Source organism: Hermetia illucens, chromosome 3 (genome assembly GCF_905115235.1).
Source record: "Hermetia illucens chromosome 3, iHerIll2.2.curated.20191125, whole genome shotgun sequence".
NCBI lineage: Eukaryota > Metazoa > Arthropoda > Insecta > Diptera > Stratiomyidae > Hermetia > Hermetia illucens.
Genome location: NC_051851.1, coordinates 89297600 through 89322740, shown reverse-complemented (window position 1 = coordinate 89322740; position 25141 = coordinate 89297600). Strand labels below are relative to the sequence as shown.

The following is a 25141-nucleotide window of genomic DNA, read 5'->3' as shown; positions in this document are numbered from 1 at the left end:
TATAGGTTGGACATCAGCAGTAGATATCTGGTCGTCCGGTTTTACCACAGTTGCAGCAATGGCAATACTTCTGTTGCGGGCCTAGGAGGTTTCCCGGACGTATGGCTCGTTATAAACTTTACATATCGGTGAGCTATTTACCTATTTTGGGTAATGTTTCCGAAGTTTTGGCAGTTGTAACGCTGGACTTTTTCATAACTTCTAACCTCATCTAGGGTTACTTATTGAAGTTGAACTCTTGGACGACAAAATTCTCACTGTTCAAACGGGATAGTCAACTCTTCCACTGGAAAGATTTTGGGATTTCTCCTAAGTTAAAACCGACGCTTGCATTTTGCGACCTTTTCAGCCCTTCTTAAAAAACCACAAAATCACCAAGTTCCGTCTTAAATCCGACAAAAGTTTACTAAAATTTTTGGACACAATCTAAGCAAGTCGGGAAGCTGGACGCTTCAGGCATAAAAGGTTTTGTGTTTTGAATAAAAATATTTATTCATCTAGTTTGTACCTAGCTCGTAACTTATATGTTTATATTACGTCAGACTATTCACTTTTGGATGACAGTCACATTCAAAGTCTTAGATAGCCGCAAATTTTCACAAGGCACAAATTTGGCCTATTATAATTTTGTTAGCAATAGTGACTTTACCAGCATGCTTCATGTTATATTTTATATATCTGCATGCTAGAATAAATTTAACGGTGGTTTGGTTAACGGTGTACTAAAAAATATACGGACATTATTAACGGTACGGAAGGTAGGCCCCAAACTATATAGCGTCAGCATTGTGAATTTGCGGATTTGTTGGGTTGAACAGTGCCTGAGAGCGATGTTACTCATACTGCATGCGTAGAGGTTCAGAGTTCCCACTTTCCTACTAAATTTCTTGTCAATAGGTAGGCAAACAGACAGACGGACGGACAGACACAGAATAAACCGATTTTAATAACTTTTTGTATTACACACAACTTCGTATTTTGTATTACACTTGCTCCGGGTATGAGATATCTGTGCGCAAGCAATAGCATCATCTGATTGTGCCCCCGTTTTATGCAACAGATACCCGTGGTCCGATCCTTAAGAGTTATAGACTTTTTGGACGGATTTCTTGATAAAAACCTGAAGACACTCGTTTTTTAGTTTTCTAGGTACCATTAAAATTAGCAACTGTTAAAAGCTGACTCACGGAGGCATTCCAGGGTATTAAAAAACTGAAAACGTCATTTACAAGTTAAAGTGGATATCTCATTAACCATCTAATGATTGCTATTTTTAAATCCAATGCCTTTTGCAGGGAGTGTTAATGTCAGTGGTCCATGAAGAATTCACAATCTTGCTTCCCATCAATCTTTCCTCACAAACTCGACTAAGCTGACAGCATCTCCTTAGACAATCATTCATCAGTCATCGACCTCGGCCTCATGGCTGGATTTGGAAGGGAGCCACGTACAGTTGATGAGAAAATCAGCACCAACAAGGCCAAGCCTCTGAGTCTAACTGGCCATTGTACTCTTCCTATTTACCTTAATGGACAGAATATTAAAGACGTCGATCAGTTTGTAGATCTAGGAAACATTGCGTTGATATTGGTAAATCGGTAAATCGTCTTCACTGTTTTTTCCAAAATTTAGAAATATTTCAACCCCAAAATCAAGTTAAAGTTGCTGCGTGCCAACATTTTCTTGTGTATGTGGTGATAACCACCACTGTTACTCAAATGTTTCTGGCATTCACCAATTCGTGTTTAGGTTTTGTCATCGAGGTTTTCTAGTCTAAGGCAAAAAGTAATGAAGAACCTGGTCAGTGTACGGGGCAGATACCTGTACACCGGTTGATCAGGAAATGGAAGTCTTAGTGGATAAGTTGGAGCAGCAATTCCATTGTAGGTTATGCCACCTAATGAAATCAATTATCCCAAAATGGTAGACAAATGGGTGGCCCTAGAAATGCGTGGCTTAGAACAGTGAAGGAAGAGTGAAAGTTTCTCGGAAAATAGCAGAGACAGCTGAAGCGATGACACCGATGGCGAATGGGGGTCGTTAACGCATTATGCGACCCTAGGCAACCTTGCATATAATGATACTGAATTTATAAAAGAGAGCAACCAAAAACTGGATCCCATTTATAATCACACGGCTCCTAGGGTAGACTCGGTAGTATTTGTAGTAGTATTAGATGGGGTACATTTTTCCTAAGAAGTATTTGCAGTCGTGTATATGCTTATGATACCGTCCATTCTGTTTCGCACAACAGCTATTCCAAATTAGCCGCCTTGAGAGAATAGAAATTTAAGCCAAAAGTACTTGATTTTATGTAGTACCCATTGGTTTCCCCAACTACTGAATTCTTTCATTCAGACCATGAAGTATGCGACCTAAGATGAAAGAGTTCTGTGCAAATCAGAAGTTTATGCCAAAAGAGACTGAATCTGTAAAACAAACCCTAGAATGTACCATCAACCACTTGAATAAATCATGCAATTTTCTTACTTGAGATCAGGTTCAATAAATGTTGTTGTAAAAGTTACAGCATAACTAGCAAAATATACTCCTCATCTTACATTAAAAGCACAACTAGCATGTAAATCGCATCACTTGGGAAAAGACCATCAGACATAGTGTAGTACAGCGGTAGTAACATATGTCGTCGAAACTAGGTCAGCGAGCAGAGCAAAGGAAAGGCAACCGTGCGAACGAAACACTGACATGATAAAAACTTACACAAGATAGAGGGATGGAAACTGATGGAAACTTAACAATATTCGATACCCAAGATATAGCAAAATAGACGAAAAGATGACGACAGGAATGGAAAAATCTCGATAGGTTGAATGACGATCAATTACCTAAATTTATAGAAATGGATGTACTTACTAGATCCGGACTTCGGAAATGCTTAAGCAAATCATCTTCTTGAATTCAGTTACCTTTTGTATTCACTTGTGAACTAGTTCATCTTCCAGAGTTTATGGCGCTACAGTACTTTCCATAGGCAAAGTGATTCGCACATGAAAAGAATGACATATTTCCCTTCAATTATTAATTATATTAGGGAAATTGAAAAGTTTTTGGTTAAAATGTAGAAACAGTTTTATAGGAAGTGTACCGAAAATCTTTGAAATGACAGGCTGTCAATACCATTATGATTAGGTTTTGAAAAGGTCATCTTTCAATTTGCGGCACCGTTCTCAGCGATCGCTCAGAAAGACCTAATTGGTGTTGACTTTCGACATAAATCGGAATATAAATCATAATTTCAAATGAATACACTTTAAAGGTGTGTTCAATCATACAATCTGGTTCCTCTAAAACCCTTTGTATTTTTTATTAAAACTTCGCAGTACCATTTGCTGTGGGTCATATACTGAATTTGGCCTTCTTTTAATTCATCGAAATAGGTGCACACCCATGGCGTGATTTTGTGTAAATAATACGCCGAAGACTTCCAAATTATTCCCTACTATGTTGCTCAACTGGCGAGTCTCTGAAAAATGGGTGCCATGATAATAAACTTTGCTTTCCCAACTGCACTTTCGGATGGGAGAGAGGGGGGGGGGGCGGAATAGTATGGTCCCCGTCTTTAGAGCCGTTACAAAATTGCGGCGGTCGCCTAACTTAAAAACTTATGATGCCGAAAAGAGGAGCTTCTATCATGTCATTAATAAGCTTATTGACAAGGCAGTTATCGCCTGGATTGACAGGAGGAGAGGGGATCAGAGCTTAACACGAGCGATGCTGAAACGAAAAATAGACCCTGCATAGGCGCCGGAAGTCCGGTGGACATATCTGAACTCACCATTTTTCCATAAGTTTTCAAGACAGTAAAGAAGAATCAGGCTTGGCGAAACCATGAATTGTACGAGTTACTGAGCGATTTACGAATATACGAATATCTGTTGGAATGGTCTAGGGATATAAAACCAATGACGGAGAGTAGAATTCCGAAACAAATACTATTACAGTATCCAGCCAAACCTTAGGTTTAGTGTGGTACTAGATGGTGCTCTTCCTGTTCCACGTTATGTTTCCCGTTCGGCTGGCTATATACTTCTTTGATTCCTAGGAAACGACTCTAGGCAGAGGACACATTATGATTGGCCTAAACATCGAACGCCGCCCAAAACAGCGCTGGTTAGATATGCTAGATAGTGATTTGGGAGTCTCTCGATTACACTCGGACCAAGTGTATAACCGAAAAAAAATGCTGGATTCAATTTAGACAAAGACTAAAGAGGAAGGAGAGCAAACGAATCTGAAGAAAATCTTAAAAATTTTGATCCAAACTACCAACCCCTACTTGAACAACCATACACTGGAATTCAATAAAAGACGCGAAGCATCCGTTGCAAGCAGACATGAGAATAGTAGCAGCAAAGTCAAACAAACTGGAAAGCGGATGTTCAGCGCTTCAGGTATGAAAGTGTAGACTGTGGATTATTCATGTACGAATATTTGAATAATTCAGACTCCTTAATTTAATGTAATACTCAAATTCTCTGTGCACACAATACCTTAAGTGGGGATAAATTGGCCAATTACCATTTTTTTAATAAAAATTGGATTTCTGCAAAACTTTTCAATATGATGTTCTATATTGATTGAATGGTATTGATCTATAGTTACTCACGAAAGTAAGTATGCACAACAGGAGTGTAGATTACTACAGAGGAAAATGTTAGTAAAACTACTCTGATTCTATAACTGCGTTGACAATGCTAGATTTTTTGTAATTTCTATATTTATTTTGGACCACTCTTTCCTCAAGTTTTAAGCCGGTTTTTGTAGAAAGAGTGTGTTTTCTATATCCTTTGAATATTCTCACAGATGCTCAATAAGATTCATATCATCACTTAGCTGTGTAAAAACTTTCACTTGCTTCCGAGTTCGCAGTTTGTTTGGGTTTATAATCTTGTTTGACGTTAAGGACCTCTCCAAACCCAAGTGACGGGCACCTTGTTGGTTTTTTAAAATATTTAGATATGGACATTGATCCTTGATTCCGTCGATTTGGTCTCCAACTCCTTCTGCTGCCACGCATACCCAGACCACAGTGTTTAACAGTTATTTACACACATACGTGGCTGGAAATAACTAGTACAATATAGTCGTGGCTGGAAACAACTACTACAATATAGCCATTGGTTGATCATGCTCACCTATGCTGTGATTCAGACGATTACGGTTTCGTCAAGACACAGGCAACTCACCAGACGCTACCTAACCCTGGACGAAACTCCACTGTCTCTCTGTCCTGTGTTTTTTTTTTTAAATTTGGGTGTTAGCCCTAAAAGATAGTCCATGGACTAGAGAAGCAGATAGAGAGTCACTCTCAGGGTCCCTCAACCAAAGGAACCGAAAAAAAAATTCTATGATACTTTTTATTCTTTAAACTGCAAACATTGTTTAACTGGATCGGCTTAAATATAATTATTGACGGCAGTAGGTAGTAATTATCAATTATCAAAATTATCAAATCTAACGCTGACCTGCCATCATCTTTATATTACTTTCACATATGTATCTTTGATTTTCTGGCTATTCACACATATATTTTCCGATAGGATATTCCACTTCAATTAACATTTATATTTTGCGCCAGCAAAGAGATTACTTTGACAATCAGGTGAGAGTGAATACTGAAGCCATCCACAACACAGCTCTCCGCGACACCTATAAGAGGGAAACGGATGCCGCAATAACCGCAATCAATAGAGGTCCTGGAGATGAAGCATCAACCAATGATCTTCATAACCACCTGAAGAAAATTATCATTGACATGGCTACAAAGATACTTGGCCCCAGCCGCAAAAAAGGTCGGAGCGGCTGGTTTGATGATGAATGTAAGCTAGCAACGGAACGGAAGGACGCTGCATACCGAGTAATGTTGCATTCTCAAAGAACGCGGGCACACGCAGAGAATTATCACGAACTCCGGCGAGCGAAGAAGCGACTTCACAGACGGAAAAAGGAAGCCTCGGAGAACCAACAAGTCTGTGAATTCGAAAAGTACAGGGAGTAACCGCACCAGGGGAAGCTTTACCAACCAATCAGCATTCGACATCAAAAACGGTCTACGACAAGGGGATGCGCTATCATGGCTCCTCTTTAATCTGGCCCTTGAGAAAGTGATCCGTGATGCTGAGGTAAATGCAAGAGGTACGATCCTCTTTAAGTCCACCCAACTACTGGCCTATGCTGACGATATCCACATCATGGGAAGAACCACCCGAGACGTACAAACTACCTTCATCCAGATCGAGCAGGCGGCGCGAGATCTTGGGCTGCACATCAATGAAGGCAACAAAAAGTATATCGTAGTAACGTCAGCAGCGAAAACCAACCAACCAACAACATCAAACCGCACTGGTCAAATAGGAAGAATAAGGACAGGAGAATACAACTTTGAGATCGTTGACAATTTCTCCTATCTAGGGTCGAAAATCACAACCGATAACAACTACGATGATGAAATCCGCGCACGGCTGTTGTCAGCCAACAGAGCCTACTTCAGCTTACAAAGGCTGTTCCGCTCGAAACGTCTCACCATAGGGTCAAAGCTCTTACTGTACAAGACTATGATCTTGCCAGTCCTCATGTATTCCTCGGAAACTTGGGTTCTTAGCAAGAAAAATTGCGAACTCTTGGCCGCGTTCGAGAGAAGAATCCTCCGAAGAATTTTTGCCCCCCTACATGAGGATGGACGATTCCGTAGCCTACACAATGACGAAATCTATGAGCGATACCATGACCGTCCGGTTGTGGATAAAATCCGGCTCAATAGGTTACGGTGGGCGGGTCACTTAATCCGTATGGATGAAGATGATCCCACCCGGAAAGTCTATAAGGGCAATATCTATGGTAGGAAAAGAAGACGAGGCAGACCCTGCCTAAGATGGAGCAATGGCGTGGGCCAGGACGCCAGACAGCTTTTAGGGATATCGAATTGGTGGACCTCGGCGCAAAACCGGGATGTCTGGAGTTCCTTATTAAGGCAGGCCTAGACCGGATACCGGTTGTTGCGCCGTTGATGATGATGAAGCCCAATTGTACTCTTGTCATGGCTGATTCGTTTTTCGTAACTAAACTTATAAGTCTACATTTCTACTGATTATTTTTCTATTAGATAATCAACTCTATTAGGTTTTCCAGATATTGTAATTACTGAAAACAACAAAGCATACACTACGACAATTTGATATAGTTTCCACATACATCGAAAGATTTCCGGTGTAGGAAGTAAGTGGGTAGCGTTGCACTTGCTAATATGTAGCATTTCTTCTTTTTCTTATGTAGGACAATTTACTTTCTCCAATACAGTCATTCCAAATTCTTCTACCAAATATTTAATATTTATAATGATTAATTTTATTTTGTTTACAAAACACTCTCTTTTACCTTGGGGCAAAAAAAAAACATTTCTATTTAAATATTTCAAATTTGAACAGTAATTTCTTAATGATCATTCAGATCCATGTTCATATTGTGATATGTAATCCCAACGCTTGTTTCTTGTTACGACAAGATGCAAGCAAATGCCAAGGTCCATTTATTGTTGTAACTAGGGCTTCTCGGAGCATAGAAACTGGGAGGAAATCAAGGCTGTTCTGGCTATCGCCATCACCGACGTTGAACTTCAAATTCTAGGCCGGGGTCAACCAAACGCAAACATGGCCAGGACCTGAGTCAGCTGGGCGGTTTCTTATCCTTTGGAGGCGAGAATGTTCGTGGCGATAAGACCTTGGTTGGTATCTGGTGCGAGTTTCGATGATTTTTTTTAGGATTTCTTTTGTATCTTCAAATTTGAGAGGCAAAAGAAGTGAAGTGATTAAATGTGATTTGAAGACAAAACAATGTTTCTTAATTTTGTTTATTTTCTCGCGAAAACATTTAAAATAGGAATTATTCGGATACTTTAAGTATATCATGAGCAGAGGAATTGCATTGAGTTCGCTAGGAATTGCATTGAGTTCGATGAGAAGCATTCGTTTTACTGTCTGTCTATCACATGCAGTTTTCTCAGAAACGGTTAAGTCCATTGGCCCCAAATTTGGTGCGAAGGTGGGAACTATAAATGTCCACGCATGCAGTGAATTACATTTTTCTTCCTTGAATTTAAGGGAAGTCTACATACATGCAAAGAGGTGTAGAAGTTTTCCTCACCAAAAAGAGCCATGTGGGGTGTCAAATAAAAGATCTCGTTTAGTACTCTTCAAAGCTGATCTCAGTGCTGACATTTAATATACACTGGAGAAGGGCCGGAGCTGAAATTTGGTTATGGTCACCAATGTCCAATATCCACGCAAATGTTTTTATATAGGAAATACACAAAGCTTTCCAAACGATTTTCCGACATGTTTTTGTTTCTTTTACAATGTTTGGCCGTGGAATCCTGTGGATGAAGACGTTTCGCAGCAATCGGTGATCGATTTGTTGGCGTCTCGGAGATTGAAGTTGAACCGCGGTGCAGATACCGGTTTACTTGTGAGGAAGTGAGCCCGAGCATCGCACAGGTGCATCAGCAAAAGAAAACGAAGGAATCTAGTTCGATTCCCTCAAGTAGAATATATTTATTTGAAAATGTTTAAATTTGAAAATTCTTATTAATCTTTAATTAAATGATAATTGATACAGGACGGAACCGAAACGGCTTTTAGGGCAAAGATCCAACGACTTATTAACTCTTGCTCTCGGCGTACTTTTCGTCTTATTTTATTTTTTACGTAACTAATATCACTGGTATTTTTTATTTTTCTATTTTCATTATTTTATTACTTACTTTCTCCCCTTTCTTCTGATCTAGCGATTCGGTTTTGTTTGGCTGCTATTTTCGGTTTCTTTTGAATTTGTGTTACTACAAATATGACAATCATGGATTCAGTTCAATAAATTTTCTTTGATTTGAGGACCTCGTTTTGCTCACTTCCCCTCTAACCTGGGAAGCTCACAGAAAAATGTGTTGAGAATGCCGAGACTGATTGGACCACAAAGGCAGCTAATGCAAGAAATACTTGGGCAAAACGTGAACAATCGTGAATTTTCCGTCTTGATCGTAGTAGCTAAAGCCAAAGTTTGACGGCTCCACGCGCGCACTGCAGCCGTTATTCATTTTTGATTTAATTTTCATGTTTAGCTCCTTATCTTTCGTTACGTTTGCACAATGTCTCGTGTTTATTGATTTTTTCAGGTTTCGGTGCCAACTCACGCATCAGTTAAGTTTTTTAGAATAGCACCTGAAGCACTGAAGTGTTCAAAAGATCATTCCAGAGCCTGGCTAGCATAGAGGCCCACACAGGACACTTCAGCATTTTCGGACGAACCTGCACGGCCATTTCGCCAAGTTTTTAGGTTTTTTTGGGATAGCTTGGTCGTATCCGGTCAATCAGGGCGGTTGTTTCGTCACCGAATTGCATATGTCACCATAAGTGGACCCATTCATTGTAAAAATTGTGAAGGGTTTGATTATATCAGAGGCTATAGTAAGTTACCTGGTATTTTTGTCTAGGGACATCTATATGGGGTAGTAAGAAATATGTAGCTACTGTCAGGATTGCAACGTGCAACATAATGCTAAGTCCCCTAAAAAAACAAGTCGGAATATTGGAAGCTAGACGCTTCGGGTATAAATGTTTGTGTTCATCTTGTGTGAGAGAAAATATTCCTTCATTACATATATATATATAACACTCCAACTACGATGTTCCTATAATCATAATAATCGTTGGCGCGACAATACAATAGGACCAGGGCCGTGAAGTGTGTTAGAGCACTTCACTCAAGAGCGTAACGGTACACTACAGGATTTTAGTAACCTTTAGGAGGCAATGTGGCCAGCACCCTGATTTAACTCAGGTACTCATTCACAGCTGGGTCGACTGGTATCCGATAAAAATTCCACTGCCGCCTGTGAGATTTGAACCGCGACCTCCCGTCAATAGCCTTGTGCTCTAACCATTCAGCTGTCCGAACACACGCCGTTGTTTTGAGTTCACTTTATATGATCATGACGTCAAATATATCTTAGAGTTCGTTAAATTCACGTGGCATACACAATTTTTAACTGCTATAATTTTGTTAATAGCACTTGGATTTTTATTTAACTTTCTGAAATTATGCATAGTCGATTTGACATTTTGCAAAATCTATTCTCAAGAAACTTCCATTGACTCCAACTGATACAATAGACACCATAGACAGAAAAAGAAAGAATAATGCCTGAAGTATATTACCCAGAAAATGTATAGTTACTACAGTTTCATGTTAGCGGGGTCTAAAAAGCAAAGCACACTTGCTGGCGGTCACGAATCGTCCTATCAAAAAACAAGTCGCGAAACCGGAAGCTAGACGCTTCAGGTATGAAAGATTTTGTGTATTTCTTTTATCAAGAGGTTTGAGTGTATTTGTGCCATTAGTATGTACCGCGTAATATGCATATATTATGTCAAAACACCCACCTTCAAGTGATATTGACATTCAAAGTCTTTAATTTGCATAGAAGCGACAGTTTTGACCTAGTATAACTTTGTTCGTAATAGTGCGATTTTCACCAAATTTGGTAGGAGCATGCTCCATGCTGTAGCCTACATTGCTGCAATTTCGTGATTCTAGAATGAACTTAAGGTGGGTTTTCCTGCCAATTACTAAAAATTATAGTAATGTACTATTATTAACTTTATTTGAGCAGGTATCGGTATGGAGGGTATTTTGGAGCCTAGGCACTATACAGTGGCAGACTTGATTTTTTCAGATTTTTCGGTTAAGTAGTTCCTGAGAATGGGTACGTTAAAGAAATAATCATTTTCAACCCCTCGCACTCCCCATCTTCCCAACAAATGTCAAAACTAAGACTGGCTTCGAAAAATACTAATCGAGGCCTTTATTGTGATACCCCACATGACTATATTTGATGAAAAAAAAATTGCACCCCGCTTTGCATGTATGGGGACCCCCCCCCCCTTAAATTCGACGTAAAAGGATTCTTTTTATCAAATGTGGTGTCAATCGCTACAACCATCCCCAAGAAAAATGCGTGTGACGAACAGACAGACAGACAGCAAACTGATTTTAATAATAATATAATAACCTTAAAAACTATAGGCGAAAGACTTGAGAGACGGAAACTGCATTGAATTGAAACAAAGCCCTAGATTTTGTATCTAGTAACTGACAAAAAAATATAATTTTCAACTGTCGGAATGGGCTCCGATCTAGCATAAATCGCTTGAACTCTACAATGAAGTATGAAGGCAGATCCCAATATCTAAAATATCTGATAAGATCTAAGAGCTACTTATTACCAAAAACAAAGCAGCGAATGATACAAATGCTAAAAGAGCTATAATACCGGGGCTTCAATGTTGTTAGAAAATTTAGGAAATTTTGATAAGTTCGACATGCTTGAAAGATGAAATCCTGTTGGCTTCAAACAGACTAGTAATCCTATTCTCCCAATGTTGTTATTGATGGAAACGTTGCCATACCAACTTATTTGAACAAAACGTATACCCCCCCCCTCAAACAATCAGTTTCATTTTATGAAAAATATAGGACAAACCTAGAAAGCGCCTCGGAAATTAAGCCTAGCGAATATCCGTTGGAAGCATCTTCGTGCGAACCTACCTAGATTTTTCGCGAAATTTTCGGGAGAATGTTACTGAAGCGCTGAAAACCTACAACAAATGCAGATATGATTCGAAAACATCAATCAGGAAATAGTAGAATCACTAATGGTATGGAAAAGGACTTAAAAGTTTAAAAACTTTATATTTTTCCGGATGTCGCAAAAGCCTTTAACAAACGTTCACCTAAAGAACTAAAGCATCAATTTGATTTGTCCCTCAGATAACAATCATTCAATATTTATCACATAAATATGTAAGCTTCACGTACAAGCTGCTTAAAAAAGCCATGAAAACAGCTCAGACACAGAAGCACCTTTTTCATGTTGGCTAAAATTACTATTATACTTTACAGCCACATTTAATTTATTTGTGATCTGGCTTGTTTGGTTCGTCTACCAATTATAATTAGTAGCGATTATTGCATGCTTTAGTAAGTTTTAAGCCTTCAACTGAAATGCCTGCAATGATACATTGGATAATCGTACCTATGAATATTTGATTAATTACTATATGTGGGTATCTCCTCTCATTTCAAAGCACTATGACAACAACGTATTATTCGCATTATCGAGAGGTATTAATAAGTCTCCATTATAACAGCGTTAACAACGAAGAATTTAAACAAGTCCGGGAGCTCGGCGCTTCAGGTGTGAACGGTTTTGTTGATCCTTTATGTCAGAATATTTACGTACACGTTGGCTTTGTTTATGCATAGCTCGTAGTATATATCCGTCAGACATACCCCATATCCATTTGATGTGGTACTGACATTTTATCTCTTAGGGAGTACCGATTTGTCGAAAAAGAGGCAACCTATTGTAACTTTGTTAATAATAGTAGGATTTCCACCAAACTTTCGAGTACGCTGCCTCATATTAGTGCATGGCTCTAGGATTAGACTTGAGGGGGGAAGGAGGGGAGGGTTCTCAACCAATTTTAAAAATATATTAACATTCTATTATTAACTTTATTTGATTAGACATCGATATGGAGGGTATTTCGGGGCCTAGATGTCATATAGAGGAACCTGCATGACTTTTTTGAATTTTTCCTGGAGGGTAGTTTCTGAGAATGGCCTCTTAACGACCGCTTCACACAACTGGTTTCAAAATTGAAACCTGATTCGTAAAGTATCAATCGAGACTTTTCATTTGTTACCACACATGACTACATGCGGCGAAAAACAATTTTACACCCTTTATTTGCATATATGGAAACTCCTCTTAAGTTCCGCATAGAACGATGTAACTCAATACATGCGTGGGCGTGCACGATTCCCAGCGAGACAGACATTGAACGGAATTTAATAAGCTTTCATTTTACAAACAAAACCTTAAAAGTGAATTTTCTAGAATGTAGATAAAGGATAAACAGGACGTTGTGTATGTCTATCTATTTTTATTAAGAATATACAAGGATTCTGCAGCAGGTGCAGCAGCATAGCTGAGTCCGGATAGCTGAGTGATTAGAACACAAAGCTGCCTACGGAAGGTCGAGGTTCAAATCTCACTGGTGGTAATGTATTTATATCGATTAAAAGTCGGATCACAGTCGGCTCAGCTGTGAATGAGTACCTGGGTAAAATCAGGGCAAAAATCTCGAGCGAGCGCAATGCTGACCACATTGCCTCCTACAGTGTATTGTAATGTACCGTTACGATCGTGAATGAAGTACTCTAACAGACCTCAAGGCCCAGCCCCAACTGCATTGATTATTATTATTATATAACAGGTCGTAAAAGGGTAACATACGTCCTAGGGCGAAACAGATGGGTATCCACAATGAAAAATAAAACCTGGGAAACAGCTTCTGAACCAACGAAAAGCTGCAGATAGATAAGAATGAAGGTGAGTCTCCCGTGCCTTAAAACGGAATAAATTGTACCAACTATTCCCCCAGATTGGGGGTCGGGAAGGCCAAGCAACCCTAAATGAAAAACCACCGGGATTGACAACACAACGTCGAGCCGGGCAAGGAAAACGGAATATGGACTTGCGAATTTTCTTATACAACGTGCGCTCTCTGTACAAAGCAGGAGACCTGAGCTTGGGGGTTGGGTAGGCCTGGCAACTCTACATGCAAAACCAAAGCTACGAAGCTACAAAGGAAACTTGGGACGGGATTGACAACACAACGCTGAGCCTGGCAACGAAAATGTAATAACGATTTGGGAACTTTTCCATACAGCGTGCGCTCCTTGTACTGAGAAGGAGATGCTCAGCAACTAGCTGATATCCTGTCCCAATATAGAGCTGACGTAATACAGTTGCAGGAGATGTATTGGGCAGGGATCGATTTCCTGGAGAAGAGCCACTACATCGTACATTATAGTCGCCATCTAGTAAACCACTTGCTCGGAGTAGATTTCTTAGTCAGCTAAAAATGAAACCTGCTAATATCGACTTTGAAAACATAAGCGAACGGCTATGCACTCTGCGCTTGCGAGGCAAATTTAAAAATATACGCCTCAATTACGTTCACGCCCTACAACGGAGACAGCAGCGTCGGAGAAGGACACCTCCTACGAGGCAATTGAACGAACCCTCGAAGCCTGGTATGATATCAATTAGCAGTGTCACACGAAATGGTTATTCACAAACATACATTGGCCTCTACAGATGGGGCCACTTTCAACCAAATTGACCTTGTGTTGATCGACCGCCGCAATCTTTTAGCCCTGATGAATGTCAGGAACATGCAGGGGGTCAATATAGACTCGGACCACAATCTCGTTTGCATGATGCGGATTCGAATAACAACACCGCTTAGAATTCCGTCTGACAATCATGTGAAAGTCAACACTGAAGCCATCTATAGCACAGCCCACCGTAACACCTAAAGGCGGAAATGGATGCCGCAATAACCGCTGTCAACAGATGCCCTGGAGCAACACCGAAAGATCTTCACAACCACCTGCCGAGACACTGGGCATATTGGAGCGATAGGTTGAGTATTTTGTCGAACTGCTCAACAGCCAGAACATCAGCGATTCGGAGGCTGCACCTACTGAAGACGACGGTATAGTATAGAAGAAACTTTTCGTGCAATTCATTGGTTTAAAAATCCGATTGAATTACACTCGAATTGATTAAATGTGGAGGCCAATTACACGAAGTTGTTCATGAACTTATCGTGAAGGTGTTGTACAGCGAATCAAAGCTTGATGACTGACAACGAGGTATTACCTGTCCCATACATAAAAAGCGAGATATCATGTTAGGTCGCATAGCCCCATGCGCCCAGAAAATTATTAGCCCATTACCAAAGAGGCTTCACTCCAGGCAAATTAGATCAGATTTTCTCTCTGCGGCAGGCGATGAAAGAATTGTTGGAATATGGCCAAAAATTGCACTATTTTTTCATAGATTTTAAGGTCGCCTATGATAGCGTAACCAGGGTAAAACTGTACACAGTAATGAGAGAATCGGTATCCCGTCGAAATTGATAAGACTGACTAAGCTGACCTTGACTAATGTGCGAGGCCAGATAAAAGCAGCAGGATTACTCTCGCGATCATTCAACATCAACAACGGTCTAAGACAAGGGAATGTCTTACCATGCCTCCTCTTTGACCTGGCCCTGGAAAAACTGATCCGTGCTGAGGTAATTGCGAGAGGCACCATCCTCTTTGAGCGCACCCAACTACTGGCCTATGTTGACGATATCGACTTTATGCGAACGACCCGAAACATACTAACTGCCTTCATCCAGATCAAGCAGGCTGCACATCAATGAATGCAAGACGAAATATATGGTGGCAACGTCAGCACTTAAAACCAACCTACCAACAACATCAAATCACACTGGTCAAAAGAAAATAATAAAAATATTAGACTAGAACTTCGAAACCGTTGATATTTTCTCCTATCTAGGGTCGAAAATCACAACCGATAACAGCAACAACGATGATTGGCAGTCAACAGAGCCTATTCCAGCTTACAAAAACTGTTCCGCTCCAAACGTCACTTACTGTACAAGACAGTGATCTTGCCAGTCCTCATGTATTCCTCGGAGACTTGGGGTCTTAGCAAGAAAAAATTCGAAGTCTGGGGGTGTTCGAGAGAAGAATCCTCCGCAGAACTTTCGACCCCCTCTATGAGGATGGACGATTGCGTAGCCTACATAACGATGAAATTTATGAACCCTACCATGACCGTCTTTGTGTGGATGAAATCCAGCTCAATAGGTTACGATGGATGAGGATAATCCTGCCCGGAATGTCTATAAGGGCAATATCTATGGTAGGAAGAGAGGACGAGGCAGACCCTGCCTAGTATGGAACGGTTGCGTAGACCAGGATAGATAGCTTTTAGGGATATCGAATTGGTGGACCTCGGCGCAAAACCAGGATGTCTTGAGTTCCTTATTAAGGCAGACCTAGACTGAATACAGATTGCTGCCCCGTTGATGATGATGATTCTGTAGCATTGGTGAGAAGTACATCTGAAGTTTGACTCTAAACTTCGTGTTAGTTTCTATTTCAGAAAGATCCAATAAAACGTTAAAGGAAAATCTATTGCAGAACTACTGCCTAAGTACGGCAAAAGTTAAGCAACTAAGGCGATAGACATCCCTTGGGGGAACAGCAACCAACTAAACTGTAAACAAAAACAAACGTCAGTCAACTTTTTGGTTCTTTTTTTAAAAAACAAAGAAGTAAATAAACACTTAACGTACGATACACATGAAGTGGAGTGGTTTCTTTGAAATTTATCTTCGCTCCCAAACCTAGCTTTCTATCAAACCCGATACAGCTTCGGTTCTGTGGTTGCCGTGTTTGACAGGTCCCATTGTAATTAACAAAATAATCTCGTGAAAGAAATGATAAACGCTAACAAAGTAAATAGCAAGAAATCGCTTGGGATTATGTATGCTTTTCATTAGTTTTACGAATTGAACTCCAATTGACGCTTCCGATGTATGGTTGGTGTCAAATAAGAAATGTTTATAACAAAAAAACCGCATCAGTTGTTCCAATAACTCAATACGTTCAATAGATAAGACCAAACCATCGTAGAATCTCATAGTAGACCATGACCTAGCACGATAAGTAGTCAAGCTACTCCGCCTTCCTTTTTCGCTACAACCCAAGAACATTTCAAAGAGTGTCACTTCAAGCATTAAGTCCAATTAGTGATTCCCCAAGCAAAACAAACCTCGGATTTGAGTACTTAAAGTGAATCTCACACTTAGTTGCGGCAATTAACATCCACAGCCTAGGGTCCATGATTATGTTTGTTTCTGCCTTGCTTTCAACGCGCAGAGAAATATGTAAATGTGGAAACTTGATGAGAAACATTAGCATGGCGTTTTCGAATTTGTAGCAAAAATTGTATCGCTTGTTTGGTGAACGTGCACACTACGACGAGCCGTTGGACAGATGCCCCTGAAGCAACCATGACCTATCTGATCCTGCAAGGGCCTGGCTTACGGGCCACTTATTGCGGTAGTACAAACTGCTCATCCATCCCCTATTATTTGAGCCCTGACCACAATATTAAAAATACCAATTACAGCTTAGCTGGGAAAGCACAGTGGCGCGCGGATGAGGAAAATTCTAAATCATCTCTGGTTTTTGAAAAATAGCAAATTTGCATACGGCATGCATGCACCGCAACAATGGCTTGGGAGATAGTCGGTGTAAATTTATTGCCAAGCGCCTCGGTGCACATGCATATGAGTCCTTTCATGTTTTACACTTCACGAAGGAAAGCCGTGAATTTTCCATAAAAAGATCTATGCAGCCGTGTCTTAGCCCAGCTATAACTGCAGCTACAACTTCGAAGCAACGTATTCCGTTGTGTGAATTATTATTTATTACGCGATCTGCATTTGTTGCTCTAGATGAAGTAGAAAATAGTACTGAACAGCAGTAATAAGTGCGGATGAGCGGAACTAACAAGTAGTTGACATACTCCCAGAATTGATGGTGCAACGCTTTCTCGCCTTCACTTGAAATTCCCAAAATAATCAGGGTTGAAACCGAATGTAAATTAGCTCCTCCAGGTGTTGCGTTACAGCTTCCCAAAAGTACTTGGCTCCCACTTAATTCATATATAAACCATTTTCCCATTAACTCTGCTTTAAAGACTATTTTGCTAATTAAGCCTGCCCTAGCCCCTCGGCGGCAACTACAACGTGCGGCTTACGTGGAGTGAATAGGCGTTAGTACGTCGGGCTTCGCTCAAGACGTGAGCGTTTACACTAAGGATTCTTTTCATCACCTGGGAACGAGGCCACGGACTCAGTTTCGGTTTTATTTTCAGAAAGACGAGTGAGGGATTAGGGGTGAGACGGCACGAGAAACTGAGTGTACTCTTACTAAGTTGCTAGCCGACGGCGGGTAAAATCCTGGAGGACCCCCGCTGATGCATTCAGGAGGCTGCGAAACGAGAATTGCTAATAGTACTGGGGCTTACTCTTGAACTGAAGTCTGCAAACGTGATGTGATGTGGCCGCGCTGCTATAAATCCGAAGCGCTCAGCGGCGCCGTGAATCAATCCACCCGCAGGTCACTCAACATAATCCACTTAACCAGAATCCGGGCAGCATTGTTCAGTCAGCACGCACTCCCACGCGCCACATGCCTGATGCGTAACGCACCACTTCGTTGACCACCGGCCAATCCCACTTTCAACTCCACTCCTTGGGCTACGCGAGCCTATTTTTAGAAGCACACAAGAAACGCACTAGGAATGGTACGCAACGCGCTGATTGTGGTTTCCTCATCGCCACTCGAAATAGAGCGCACTACACTTGCTAGCATCACCTTGATAGGGCACCACGACGTCCCGGGTGCGAGCGTCCCAGCCACGCGACCGAAGGCCCACTGGCAGCCCCGTTCGCGAGATTCACACGCGGATTAACGGATGGCTCGCAGTATCTCAGATACGGATTTCGCGGCAGCGATAGCGGCCAAGACGGCGAATCACCCCCGAATTGCTACGTGGGACTTGCGGCTTCAGCGCGATCCGACTGCGAACTGGGTGCTCCTAACATCTCTTGGACGGATGACGGCGGTGGCTGATGGCGGCGACGATGGAACTGAAAGATATCTCGGACGGGACATGCGCAATCCCCAGGCCAGCACGCATCCATTCATCCGGGTACGGACTCGGAGGAGCACCCCAAGCTTCCAAGTTGGAAGTCGTCGGGAAACATCATCCTGGCTGGCGCTTCGACATCTGACCCGAGAGAAGTGGTGCGAAAGTGTGGATGTGCACGGCGAGGGTTGTCGGCTGGACTGCTAGGTCCACAAATAAAAATACATTTTGAGGCGTTTTTCTCGGAAAAATTATGAAAATATTATGAGATAATGAAACATGGAAGAAGTATTGCTGACGGGGATTACGTCTGATCTTCTGATGCACTTTTAAGAGCTTTATCAACGCTGGACTTTACGTTCTGTGGGAGCATTGCATCGATTATGTACGAATACAAATGGCGTGCACTTAGTAGACAGTTTTAATCCTTGTTACATTTTTGCTTTCATTGAGAGTTTTACATACCCGCGCCTGCAGCAAGGTTGCAATGAATTATGAGGAAGAAACCCTCTTGAATTTTTATTCCGTCTGCATCAGGATTGGAATTAAATGAGGTGGGCTATGTCGATTAGAAAACGGCACACATAAATCGATTTGCCTGATTTAGACGGTCAACATTTTTCTCTTGTTTATTTTGAATTTAAATTGTATATCTTTATCTTTATGCTTTTTGGAAAAGTAGCACGTATTTCCAGGCAAAAAAGATTACAATGAAAATCAAGCAGTCAAATTCCAATCTCGAAGGGTTATTTGATTGATTTAGGTAACAGATACTTTCTACTAAAGATGTGTAGAAATATATCGTTAAATTAAGTGTACAGTTAGTTGTTGATCATTGTGCGAGGTGACAAGTGCTAAAAATGCCAATTTGCAAGACATTGAATGGAGCAAAAAAAAATTATAATCGTAAAAGGATATACATATTGTGACGAAAATCGCTTTGGAAAATTAGGTGTGACGTCAATGTAAATCGTAGTTATGACAATTAGCCAAAACGCCAAAATTGTATAACAGTAGGGCGAATATTTACTTACGATAATTGTTAACAGATGACCCTAATGTCGGCAAGAAGATCTTGCCAAAGGCGCAAAGTAGTTTTCTAGTAAAGTGTTTACATGCCTTTCTGGAATGTTCTGCCGGGTATACAAGCACCGCAAAGTCAATCTGGTTCTAGAGTTAGAACAGATCTCATCGGTTGTGAATACGCCCCGAATCGTACTAGTTAAAGAATTGTTCTATAATTAATTATACACGGTTGTATAATTTAGTGTTTAATAAACGTTTATATTAAAGTTATAGAATGGGGTTTTGGTTTAGTGCTACGCAATCCAGTGATGCCAGCCTACGTAAAGCAATTAACGTAACTAGTGATGGGTACGAATAGCGAAGAACATAACAATTGGTGATAGCGACGGGATTAGGATTACGTAACATCAAATTTGTAACAATATGTAAAAAATAAACCCTGTACGAAACACCCCTGCTATTAACAAAACGTTACGGATCTAAACTCAGAAGTCGAAAAGCCACTCCCAATACAGGAACTGACTGCATTCTGGTCGCTTCAGTGTGTAAACTTGACTTGACCTCCTAACCAAGAGTATGGGCAATCATATCGGTACGCCTAGAAAAAGACTTAAAAAGAAACTAATAAACAAACTGGTCCATAAAGCGGAGGCATTACTCCGCAATACTAAGGACCAGAGGATTACGCTCAAGAGGAAAGACCCTTTAAAGCCAAGCAGTGCTGCAAAAACCGCAACCAACAAAGGCACCTGGTTAAAAAGCAACAAAAAGCCGAAGTATATCAGGCCCGAAAATGGAGACAGGCTTCAGTGGTGAAGGTGCTAAATGGTATCTACGCTGTCTGTAAGAAGGCTTGAAATCAGAAGAGGCCCCTAAGAATACCCAAGATAGACCAGAGCCTTCAGTATCCGAACCAAAAAACGAGGACTAGCGAAGTTCGGCCAGCAAGGGAATTATCCCAAGAAACCCAACTCCAAACCAAAATGGGGAAATCCCGGGTAGGAGCTATGATAATGCGGTAAGCAGCATTCGACTACCCGTATTTGTGAAAGTACTATTGGGGCGAATATTCACTCGTGAGGAGTAGGGAATAATTGAAGACGTCATCATCATGTGAGTGGTAAAATAACGAGCCCGTCTTCACTGGCATTCGCTTTTCACCAGGTCTATCATTGAGGGACTGTCCCATGGCTTATGGCTTGCAAGGGCTGCAGCTTTGCGATATTGACAACATTTTCTTTGCCTTGTCCAGGGACAATCTGACGGTAGAATCCATTTAATAATATGCAACATTCATTCGTTTCTTCCACCCTAAAATTCCCAAGCTTTCCCCAATTAACTACTTTCATTTTATCCGTCGCGGTCAAAGGGTAGTATAGGTCCCAGCTCGAAACGTGGATTGGTACACACGATGGAGGGTAAGGCTGGGAAACGCCTGCTGAACCAATACCAAATGCTCTACTATCAAACCCTATTTCCACTTCCACATGGTGATCGCTGGGAGTTCTTTCTTTATGAAAAACTGCAGACGGAGAAGGATGAAGGCGAGTTTGCCGAGCCTAAAAACGGGATAAAATATACCAACTGGTCGTCCATGCTGGGGGTTGGGTAGGGCTGACAGCCCTACACGGAAAACCGATATTACAAAGCCACGAAAAGATCCTCGGACAGGATGGATCTTACAACAACGAACCCGGCAACGACAACGGATTAACGATTTGTGCATTTTCTCATGGAACGTGCGCACCATGTACAGACCGAATGCTGCTGAGCAGCTAGTCGATGCCCTGCCCCAATATAAGGCTGATGTAACAGCGTTACAAGAGATGCGATGGATAGGGACCGGTTTCCTGGAGAACAGCCGCTACACCATATATTATAGCGGCCATCCGGTAGACCATGCACTCGGAGTAGCTTTCTTAGTCAGCCAAAAAATGAAACCTGCTGTTATCGGCTTTGAAAATATATGCGAAGGGCTAGGCACTCTGCGTTTGCGAAGCAAGTTTAGAAATATAAGCCTCATTAACGTTCACGCCCTTGCAGAGGAGACTGCAGAGTCGGGGAAGCATACTTTCTACGAGTCAGCTGAGCGGACCCTCGAAACCTGTCCTAAGTATGATACCAAAATAATACTTGGAGATTTTAACAGGGACGGAACCCGTATTCAGGCGATACGTTGGCTCCCATAGCTTACATAAGGATACCGCATTGCGCATAATCCAGTTAGCAGTGTCACACGAAATGGTTGCTGGAAGTACCTGGTTTGCGCGGAAAGTGGTTCACAAACATACGTGGGCCTCTAAAGACGGAACCACTTTTAACCAAGTTGATCACGTGCTGATTGAACGCCGCCACCTCTCAACCTTGATGAATGTCGCAATAAACGCAGTCAACAGAGGTCCTGGAGATGAAGCATCAATAAACTACCTTCACAGCCACATGAAGAACGTTATCGTTGATACGCCCACAAACATTCTTGGCCCCAGCCGCAAAAAAAGTCGGAACGGCTGGTTTGACGATAAATATAAGCTAGCAACGGAACGGAAGAATGCTGCATACCGAGTAATGCTGCATTCTCAGAGAACGCGGGCACGCGCGGAGACTTATCACGAACTCCGGCGAGAAACGACTTCACAGACGGAAAAAGGAATCCTGGGAGAACCAACAAGTTTGCGAACTCGAAAAGTACAGGGAGCAACCGCACCAGGGGCGGAAGTTTTACCAACAAGTCAGCACAATGAAGCCTTATACACTACGATGCTCATCCTGCCGAGACAAAGAGGGAAATTTGATCTCCGATAGAACAGACATATTGGAGCGATGGGTTGAGTACTTTGATAAACTACTGAGTAACCAGAACGTCGGCGAGTTGGAGGTCCCGCCAACTGAAGACGACGGACAAATACTGCCACCACCAAGTTTAGGAGAAACAGTCCGTGCAATTCATCGGCTAAAAAATCATAAGTCGCCAGGAGCCGATGGAATTACAGCCGAATTGGTTAAATATGGAGGCGACCAGTTACACCAAGTGGTTCATCAACTTGTGCTCAAGGTATGGGACAGCGAATCAATGCCTAATGATTGGCAACGGGGCATTATCTGTCTCATACATAAAAAGGGAGATATCACACAGTCCAGCAATTATAGAGGTATCACTTTGCTGAGTACCATCTATAAGATATTCTCCGCTATCTTGCTAGGCCCGATAGCCCCGTACGCCGAGAATATCATTGGCCCATACCAAAGAGGCTTCGCAGCAACAGATCAGGTTTTCTGTCTGCGGCAAGCGATGCGAAAACTGTTGGAATATGGACAACACCATTCATCGACTTTAAAGCCGCCTATGATAGCATAATAATAATAATAATCGTTGGTGCAACAATCCATGTTGGATCAGGGTCTTGAAGTGTGTTAGAGCACTTCATTCAAGACCGTAACGGTGCACTAGGAGGCAATGTGGTCAGCATTGCGCTCGCCCGAGATTATTACCCTGATTTGACTCAGGTACTCATTCACAGCTGAGTCGACTGGTATCCGACGTCAAATCACGATACAAATTCCACTGCCACTGTTTCTTCTATACTTGTTGGTGGCAGTATTTGTCCGTCGTCTTCAGATAGCATAATTCGGCTGTGATTTCAATGGCTCCTGGCGACTTATGATTTTTAAACCGATGAATTGCACGGACTGTTTCTCCTATACTTGGTGGTGGCAGTATTTGTCCGTCGTCTTCAGATAGCATAGTCAGGGTAAAATTGTACACGGCCATAAGAGAATTCGGTATCCCGATGAAATGGATAATACTGACTAGGCTGACTCTGATCAATGTGCGATGCCAGATAAAATCAGCAGGATCACTCTCAAGACCATTCGACATCAACAACGGTCTACGACAAGGGGATGCCCAATCATGCGTCCTCTTTAACCTGGTCCTTGAGAAAGTGATCCGTGATGCTGAGGTAAATGCAAGAGGTACGATCCTCTTTAAGTGCACCTAACTACTGGCCTATGCTGACGATATCGACATCATGGGAAGAACCACCCGAGACGTACAAACTGCCTTCATCCAGATCGAGCAGGCGGTGATTGGCGCGAGATCTTGGGCTGCACATCAATGAAGGCAAGACAAAGTGTATAGTGGCAACATCAGCACCGAAAAAGAACCAGCCAACAACATCAAACCGCACTGGTCAAACAGGAAGAATAAGGATAGGAGAATACAACTTTGAAACCCTTGATAATTTCTCCTGTCTAGGGTCGAAAATTACAACCGATAACAGCAACGATGGTGAAATCCACGCACGGTTGTTGTCAGCCAACATAGCCTATTTCAGCTTACAAAGACTGTTCCGCTCGAAATGTCTCACCATAGGGTCAAAGCTCTTACTGTACAAGACAATGATCTTGCCAGTCTTTATGTATTCCTCGGAGACTTGGGTTCTTAGCGAGAAGAATTGCGAACTCTTGACCGCGTTCGAGAGAAGAATCCTCCGAAGAATTTTTCGCCCCCTACATGAGGATGCACGATTCCGTAGCCTACATAACGACGAAATCTATGAGCGATACCATGACCGTCAGGTTGTGGATAAAATGCGGCTCAATAGGCTACGGTGGGCGGGTCACTTAATCCGTATGGGCAAGGATGATCCCAGCCGGAAAGTCTATATATATATATATATATATATATATAAGGCAATATGTATGGAAAAAAAAAGACGAGGCAAACCCCGCCTAAGATGGAGCGATGGCGTAGGTCAGGTTTTTTTCCAATCTACAGTTGCCTAGTTTTCCCCAATTAGCTACTTTCAATCTACCCATTCCCATCCCTACTTTTATGTATTTTATAAAACGACTATCTACAGGCCCCTCTCCCTGAAGGATTTGCTGACACTTGCTCAATTCTGAATTTTATTTTAATTTCCTTATTTGCACTATGCAAGTGAATAACGTGTAAATATACCTCCCCCGTTTCTGTAAACCTACCAGCGTTGTTGTTTCTGCAACGCAACGTACCCATCATAGCTTCTGAACGGGACATAAAGCGTTATCGCTAAGCAGCATGAACTTCGAATTTGAAGGCCAGGTTGAGCAGGACCGGTTGATCGGAGATTCAGCTGATGAGCGGGGATATCGTTTTTGGCTGTGACTATCATAGCTTTGACCGATTTTCAAGTGATATTAAAAAAAGAAAAACCACAATTTTGAATCGCTCTGGAAAACAAACAAAACTCTCGACGTCTGTTCTCTTCTAATAAAAATACGGAAAATATTATAATATCAATTTAAATCTTTCTGAAATATTTGTCGGATTTATTTTCTGGGCGTAATAGTGTAGTTTTGGTTTGTGGGTGTTTGAAGTGCTTTCGGGAATTTCGTCGTGGTTAGAAGGAAGGAAGTATGCAATACTCAGTAATATTCCAATCATTTTTTCAACTCATAGCAACCGTTAAGTTT

General features: G+C 41.6%; 1 protein-coding gene across 3 annotated transcripts in view; it reads right to left on the bottom strand.

The window, feature by feature from the left end:
- The window catches only part of LOC119652334 (hemicentin-1), a 447036-nt gene extending 428418 nt beyond the window's left edge, over positions 1–18618 (bottom strand). For all 3 annotated transcript variants that reach the window (XM_038056346.1, XM_038056348.1, XM_038056347.1), the window contains exon 1: positions 18038–18618. The gene's annotated coding sequence lies outside the window, so the exon portion shown is untranslated. The remainder of the gene's footprint in view (positions 1–18037) is intronic.
- Between the last annotated feature and the right edge of the window lie 6523 nt (positions 18619–25141).